Here is an 8,684-nt window from a genome sequence, read left to right on the forward strand (position 1 = left end):
TACAACAATAATAAATTAGTTTAAGAAGTGATATATGCTCGACCGTATCACATAAATAATGTGTGTAACATTAATAAATCTTCAAATACATACAACTAATTATTATTTGAATTAATAGTTGTAACAGGAGTTATTAATAGTTTACTATTCTACTAAGAATAGAGATAATACATCTGACATACGTTTGATCTGTGAACATTGATTGAGGAAGGAAAACGACTACGTTGAAATGTCGTAGGCTCGTAGCTCGTAGCGATGCGTAGCAAGTGCTACGAAATTCTTACTCACTATTTCTTTGCTACGGTTCTACGATCTTTACAACTATGTAGCCAATTTTTAAATTATTCTTCATTCGACCAATTTTACTAGAACGTAGAAAGACGAGGAACATTTAAAAATCTTTGTAGAAAATCTAGGTATTTTAAAGTCTTGTATGTATTTATAAATGTGTAGGTGGTGAGAGGATTATGGTACATGTCCATTGATTAAACGAAGAAAGGTGTAATCCGATTTACTCTCGACCTCCTCTGTATATGTGCCGTGGATAACTAATCATGAAATTAATTTTACTGAACTTCTTTTTAACTAAATAAATAAAAGTATATTTTTCATCACTTACAATAGTACATATTCATAGATATTAGACTAGAATCTAATCGTTTCATATACTTTTAAATTAAAACTAATGTTTCTACTAGAGATTTTAAACAAATATTATATTATATTCGGAGTCGAGAGCGTGGGATTTCAAGAAATGAGGTACCAAATTGAAAATATAATATTGATAATATAATTTGATGTAAGAAACTATATTATTTTAAATTAAAGAAAGACAATTCTAAAGAAAAATATATTTATTAACGTTGTCCCAAAATATAATTATGAAAAGTTCCTCTCATTACTTATATTTAAAACTATTAGTATATTTATTTACACTAGGCTTTTCTCCTGTGTTGTGCGTGCATTTACAAACATACAAGTTCACATGCAATTGACACCCAGACCCTGAACAACAATTTGTGGATCACACAAATATTTGCTCTGTGCTGGAATCGAACCACATAGCAGCCAGTCAGAATATATTCTATACAATGTGATAGGGGCGAGACTTCTAACCCGTTAAGGCTGAATACTACATCTAATTTTAACAACAAAAGTCCTGGGTCGAAGGGGTCGAATCCCCTCCCCCTAAAAATTATGGCCATTTTAATATTTTTTTTACTTTTTTTGATATCAAAGGTTGTATGCGTCGTAGAAACAAAAAAAAGACGACAAACGGTAGCTAATAACCTTGGCTAACTAATTCATTACTTTTTTCATATGTTTGATAATGTTTTGGTGAGAAAAAAAATAATTTGTGAATTATTCTTACCGAAAAAATCACTATTTTCCTATATTTTCAATTAGGGGTTCAACCCCCATATTATTTTTTTTGTCGATAAAATTAGATGTAGTACTCAGCCTTAACGGGTTAGAAGTCCCACGCCTATCACATTGTATAAGAATAGAATATATAATATAATTGTATATTTTGAACAAAGTGCATAGTATAGTAACAATTTTATATCAATTTTAATGTTCAACTTTACTACGAAGTTCATTTTACTAGTTGTCATTTGCATATTCTTAGATGTTCCGAAATTAATTTTGTTCATTTTAATTGCAAGTCGAGAGACAATGTGAATCCCATCAAAAACATCCTGTAAAAAACCCAAGTCTCGCAGCTCAGTCTTTCTACCGTCAAAAGTTGTGAGATCCATGTAATACCAAGTCGGTTAATCTATTTAGTGTCTACTTGAAGGACCTTCTGTCTTAAGTTATTACATAAGTTATTATCATGCCAATATTAAAAATATTTAACGTTTTAAACAAATAGATCGACTTGGACATCGCTTGATTTGATTATTAGTATGTATCACACTACACAGCACGACGGGCCAGCGACCAACAGGAACGAGAGTTTCAATCGCGTGAGGCGCGAGAGACTAAAGAATCTAATATAATATTGTAATATTCATTTTGTTCTCATGCGATGTCCAAGTCGATCTATTTGTTTAAAACGTTAAATATTTTTAATATTGGCATGATAATAACTTATGTAATAACTTAAGACAGAAGGTCCTTCAAGTAGACACTAAATAGATTAACCGACTTGGTATTACATGGATCTCACAACTTTTGACGGTAGAAAGACTGAGCTGCGAGACTTGGGTTTTTTACAGGATGTTTTTGATGGGATCTCACTTCTTTTTGTAGAGCCTTTCTTTTCAACCACCAACTGCATCAATAACTTTGTAATCCCATATATTTATATGGGATTACAAAGTTATTGATGCAGTTGGTGTATTTGGAAAACTGGACCGAAATTACAAAATATTTAAGTTTTCCCATGATTAAGACACTAAACTCTATATGTATTCCAAATATGAAGCTTCTAAGTCTGCTAGAAGTGCCTTGGACTTTTGATGATCGGTGAGTCAGTGAGTGACAAAACTTAGAAACTTTAACAAGTTGTCATTCTTAAACTACTGGTTCAAATTGACTGAAATTTTAAATATTCCGTGTTTATACAATGCCGGATTAGTTACTGAAGATTCAGGTTTCTTGCTTTATCCACAACCGAATTATAGGGGGTCGAAAAAGGCCCGAATTGCTTCGAGAAAAGGATGGTACGGCCGTGCCGCTTTTTTTTTGCTCGACTTGGCGGGGGCACTGCCGTGCCCCCAGATAGTTAATTTTATTATCGAAATAATGTAGTAGTTTTATTGTTACATTTGAACATGTTACAAAGAGAGAATATAATACTGTAAAAACACTATATAAATGAGAAAATATAATAATTTTAACAATCTCTTTCCCTTTTTCTCGGAGTTTAATTTAGTGTATGATATAGTTTTCATGATATTCAAAATGAAAAACCAAAATTATTCTTATGATTTTAATCTCGTTATTAAAATAATGTACTTTTTAAAGGGGGGAAATTATCCAATGTCTCTTTTCGCCGTGGGCGAAACCAGTGGGAGTGTCTAGTTTAGTCAGACTCTTACTGACTAAAAACTACCCCATTCTAATCCTTCCTTTTGAGCCGGAGCCCCGGTAAACCCGCTAGGTAGTCCGCAGCTCCAGATCAGGCATCAGCCCTATTGGCATTCATCTGTGGTGGTCTGACGGCTCTTAAAATAATGTACTAACATAACTACTTCGTTCCTTTCAATAAAGAATTTTATATAACTTAAATTGTGTTAGTTTGCTCTGGGGCTATTTTTCAATCGACGTCACAGTAATCTAGATTACGAGAATAAATGGCGGGATGACATGTTTTCCATACAAAAGCTGTCCAATAACAATATTTATCGCTTAAATAAAAATTGTATTATTCGATTTTCAATAATAGTTTTTTAAACATTACTTTATATCGAATAAACTAAAGAATGGCTCTATTAATTTAAATTTAATAAAAGTTTAGGTAATCGATATCGATAAGGCAATCGATACATGCCAAAAGTGCTAAAAAAATAATTTGTCTTAAAATTGTTTGGGTATAATTATTAACGAACTTCCCAAAAATTGGACCAACCGGTATGTTATTTTTTTGTTGCTTCTTTATACTATACGACGCGTATCAGGACGTATAAATTCGTAATCAATTTTGTGGAAAAACCCAAATGTAGATTTTTTTAAGAGCTGAATTGAGCAGACCTAGTAATTGTACATAACCTAATGCTAATTAACAGCATAATAGCAAAGGTATTTTAGTAAACAATAGTGCACGTCACTTGGAGTTACTCGGCCATCGAGTGTCGACAGTGACCTGGTTTTTCCACTTGAAAGACAAGGCTAGGGGACACATATGACTCCGTTACATTCATACATAGGAATGCATTCATTAATTATGGATAATTAATCAGACTAAGGACTATAAAGGTATATTGTAACTTGAAAATTCCTGTATAAAAAATAAATTAGTTGCGTACGGTCGCACATAGCTCAAAAGGAACTGGAATCATTTCCAAACTCTGTCTTGAGCACGTTGATTAAAAATGTTACAAAAAATATATACATATTATGTTGAGATATGAAACGTCTAATTTCATTACATAACAAAACGTCGGTTAAGCGAGGTTTGCGTTTGAATATGAAATATACGGATATATTAGCTATTTAGTTGTAGCTAGTATAGTTTTTCATCCGTATGACGTACGAAAATAAAGTCTAATTATTATAAAGTTTGAAATCGCCAACCCGCATTGAGCAAGCGTGGTGATTAATGCTCAAACCTTCTCCGTGTGAGAAGAGGCCTTTGGTCAGCAGTGGCCACGTATAGGTTGTTGATGTGATGACGTACGATTCATGGTAAATGGAGTGCTTTTATCAATTAAATTTTACGGTAAAAATCCTTTGACGGTACATCAAAAGAGTGAAACTAATCCTATATTTTAAATTAAATTTTTGATAACCTGAAGTGGTTTTTAGATATTTCGATAAAACATTTTGCCATGTGTGCAATATGTACATATTAAATAACCTGAACAGATTGTTTTAAATTGTAAACACTGATATGTTGTGGATTAATCATGATTATACTTATCACTGCACGTAATGCTTTGTACACACTACGTTAGTAAATTAGTCGAGTAGCGAGTATTTAGAACTTTCGCTCTCGCTTCTGTCCTAAAGTCGGAGTCAGAGAGAGTTACAAAATTTTTGCTACTCGACTAAAATGCTAGCCTAGTGCGAACAAGGCATTAGGCGCAGTCATTTTTGCCTAGTGAGTTGTGCGTTTTATTCTTGCATGAATGTAGGTACTATTCGTATGTTCCATAATCTAATTCTGTCTATCTAGATCTAACCTAATCTAATGTCATAATGATTGAAAATGTGCTTACGATATAGTATAAAACTTAGTTTTTTCCAGCAAATAAAAAATAAGAAATTTTATTATAACTTTGGTGAGACATACTAAACCAATTATTATATTATAGGCTCACTGTAGCAGAGCGACAATCGCAACGTTGTGTATCGCGGAATGCTGCTCATGAATATGAGCCTGTAGCATGGCTTGAAACTAGTCGAGTTCCTCGTCAAAAAGTTACGTAAATAAGCCGATAGCATAATAATTGAATAAGAAATGTCTTAGAACATCTTATAGCATTTATAATATATTAGACTCCTACGAAGGAAAGAAAAGTCTTTCGATAAAGTTAATTAACAGAAAGATATACGACCTCTTTCACTCTAGAAAGATATACTGGTTCTCTTCTTACGCTGTTTGGTTTTATGATAACCTTAGAATACCTTCATATAGGTTAATTAGAAAGGTGCTTGTTTACCCGACTCGTTATGCGACACTTATGTAAATATGAAAAAGAAAGTATCACTTTATGTACGATAATGGTCGGCTTGAACTTTGCCGTTTTTCTTTTAGTAAAAAAGATTTTGTCACATAAGATACTGAGACTGATACTGAGACAAGCAGTGGGAGCAAATACGTCATTTCTACATAAATAACTATCTCCGAAAGTATATATTTTAGTTAGAAAATAAAAAAAACGTGGCTAATGTTTTAAGATAATCCACAAGACGAACATTAAAATAACAATTGGTCATCGAACTTTTCCCTAAATTAATATTAAGTTGCAGTACGTAGTTACGCATTTCTTAAAATTTATGATATATTATTATCTGTTGATTAGGGCACGTAGCAGTCTACAGCTGGACTCTGAGCTTCTCATAAGATGTTTTGTCAACATATTTACTCGAAAAAACATCTTATGGTGATTAGAAGATTACAGTTTAGTTGAGCTATCAGAAAGTAGTGATTTAGGTATTTGATTCTGCTGTTACCTCATGGTTTAATACAAAATATTCTTTAAAACCTACGTCAGAGTAATCTATAATACTAAAACAGGAAGATTTCATAGAGATATCAACTTTTTTATGCCAAGACTAAAACCCTGGCCGAATCATCAATATCAGATTACTGCGTAGTATATTGTTTATGTATAAAGTACGTATATGTACATAAAAATATACAGTACCAACTTGGGACCTTTTACCCCTTTTAGGTTGGTTAAAAAGTAGTTTGGTTGCAAGATATTTAGAGTGTATATACGATGATAGAATAAGAAAGGTTTGTCTTATAAAATATCTAAGTATTAAGATTTTAGTAAATCGTTGATGCGTAAAGAAAAGTATTTTTCAGTTGCTATCTTGACGGAATTACAAAAACTGATAGAAAAATATTAATTAAAGTATGTAGTAAGTATTTCAATTTGCTTTGAAAGCACGGAATATTTTTACAAAACTTTAAATAATGTTTCCTTGAAAACAATATTTTAAACAGACATGAAAATGTTCTTCTATATTTTTTTTTCTACACTTTTGATCTTTTCTTTTCAAACTTTCAATTGCTCCTTTCTTTAAAGATTTTAATTTTCTGGTAAAATAAGTTTTTATAATATAGATTTTTTTCTTTTTTCAGTTTTTCTTTCACATTTTTGTCGATAAATGAGTTTCTTCGGTATTGTGTTTCAATGCTATGTTATTAATCAATTCTTGGGGTGCCCGTTGTATTGTTTCGTTATGAGCAATGTCTTGGGGAATATTAAAATAATTTATTGAAGCAAAAGAAAATATTGGTTTGCAAAAGGTTTCGGTTGCTTTGTTTTGTTCTGGTAAATGCGTCACCAATGGTACGGATATGAAATATTAATGTTTATACTGTGTTAGAGAGACAGAAAGATTCCATTTTAAGTATAAAAAGTTATAACAGCATTGAAACGCAATTAATGTTTATGTGTGTGGTTGATATAATAAAAAAAAAACTAAATAAATATGCATTTTTTATTTATTCCTTGTTTTTAAAGCCTTATTATATGGACAACAAATTATAATCATTAAGTGTGATAGAAATTGTAGAAGAATATTTTTTCCATCTCATATTAAAAGATCTTAGTTCCTTTATTACTTTTAATAAAAACCTTATTATATTTCAACAGCTTTATTAATAAGTCTTCGTATATTATAATCTATTATTATGATAGAAATTGTATATTTCGCACCTCATATTGAAATTTTAGTTTCTTACTTTTATTAACAAAATAAGGTAAATGATATTTAAGCATATTTGTTAATAAATTTAGGTTAATCAATATGACAGAAATTGTATAAATCAGTAGGAGGATATTTTAACCCAAGTAGTCTTAGTTCCCAATGGCTTAAATAAAGTTGGAGCCTAACTTTTCTAATATTTCCTCCGACTATTGCCTTTGGTTAGCGTTTAGAAAAGTTTTTTATAGTTTTTCAACGCAGCGTTACGAGGTTTATTAGTTCACAAGTTCAACTTAAGCTGTAAAAAGTGAAGTTAGGAGTCATTAATTAAATATTAATGAAAGTTTATAATTCTGTAAGTAACTGTTGGAGAGAACGTTGACGTTATTTAGACGATAATCGTTGAACTTCAGTTTAATTAACGGGTTAAGTTTTATGTGAAAATGCGTTTGGAATTTTGTTGCAAATTAAGCTTTGTATTGTTTAAAAAGTCGAATTATTAAAATTTATGTTTTTTTAAATGATTTTCTTGTTTTGTCTGCAATATTTTTTAGAGATGTAAATCAAGTTTTTCTTTTTTTCTATTTTGTTTTCTTTCGATTATTAAGATATTCTTCTTTGTGTGTAAAACTTTAATATTATAATTTTACGAGTATTTACGATACTATTTTTAATTTTATTTATTCCCCTCACCAACTCACTAAATATTGGACACACCAATTTGAATTATTTAAATACGTAGTGAATAAACAAATGTTTTCTTTCAAACAAAAATAACTTACTTGTTTGTTGTATTTTTATAAATGAAAGTATTAAAACTGTGTCAGTACAAAGTATTTACTGACAAAGTTTGGATCAAAAACTTTGAAATAATAACAAAATTGTGATGTGGGTTTGCAAAACTTTTTCAAGTAAGTAAGCCGCATCACTTTCTGCGCAGTTAAATGGCTTAGTCTTAAGAAGTTTTACGTTGAATATTTCCATAAAATTCTTTGAACTTTTTCTAATACTCGTACTTGTCTCAAAGTTTTAAAAATCGTTTTCAATTATATGTACATATTTAATTTAATGAATATTTATTTAAAAAAATATTATTTATCATTGAAAACTTTGAATTATAATTTTTTTAAACTATTTAAAACTTTTACTTCAAAATTTTCCGGTCTAGACATTGCGAAAAACAAAAATTTTCCGGTTAAGAATTTTCTAATTTTTTCCTTTTTCCCACTTACCTGATTCGTACGAAGTGTGGTTTCGGGCAACGTTGGCAAGAAGCTGGCACTGGCGCCGGCAACAAGTGGTGCTGTGCAGTCGGCCGCCCTGCCGCCGGCTTATATAGCGGCAAGGCGGCAACCGCCCTACCCGCCCACCACCTTAATCACACCCGGAATGCTACTAACATAGTTTGCATTTCAATTTTAGGCAACAAAATTGTATGATAACATTAAATTTAATAATATTTATATTTTTTTGGTTTTTTCTGTTATTATTGTGCGTGAAATCTGTAAATGTGTCGTTTGTTTTTTGTCGGTGCGTGTGTTGCGTATTAATTGTAATTATTTTTGTACATTTAGTTTGAGTTTATTAAGCAGATATTTTTAATTCATAATTCATAATTCTTTATTGCAAATCCA

The 8,684-nt window shown here is 30.9% G+C and overlaps 1 protein-coding gene across 2 annotated transcripts in view; it reads right to left on the reverse strand.

Annotated features, from left to right (window-relative positions):
• LOC118276433 (diuretic hormone class 2) overlaps window positions 1-8,415 on the reverse strand; it is a 71,419-nt gene extending 63,004 nt beyond the window's left edge. For both annotated transcript variants that reach the window (XM_035594739.2, XM_035594738.2), the window contains exon 1: window positions 8,283-8,415. The gene's annotated coding sequence lies outside the window, so the exon portion shown is untranslated. The remainder of the gene's footprint in view (window positions 1-8,282) is intronic.
• Window positions 8,416-8,684: the final 269 nt, after the last annotated feature.

Source organism: Spodoptera frugiperda, chromosome 31, assembly GCF_023101765.2.
Source record: "Spodoptera frugiperda isolate SF20-4 chromosome 31, AGI-APGP_CSIRO_Sfru_2.0, whole genome shotgun sequence".
NCBI classification, from domain to species: Eukaryota; Metazoa; Arthropoda; class Insecta; order Lepidoptera; family Noctuidae; genus Spodoptera; species Spodoptera frugiperda.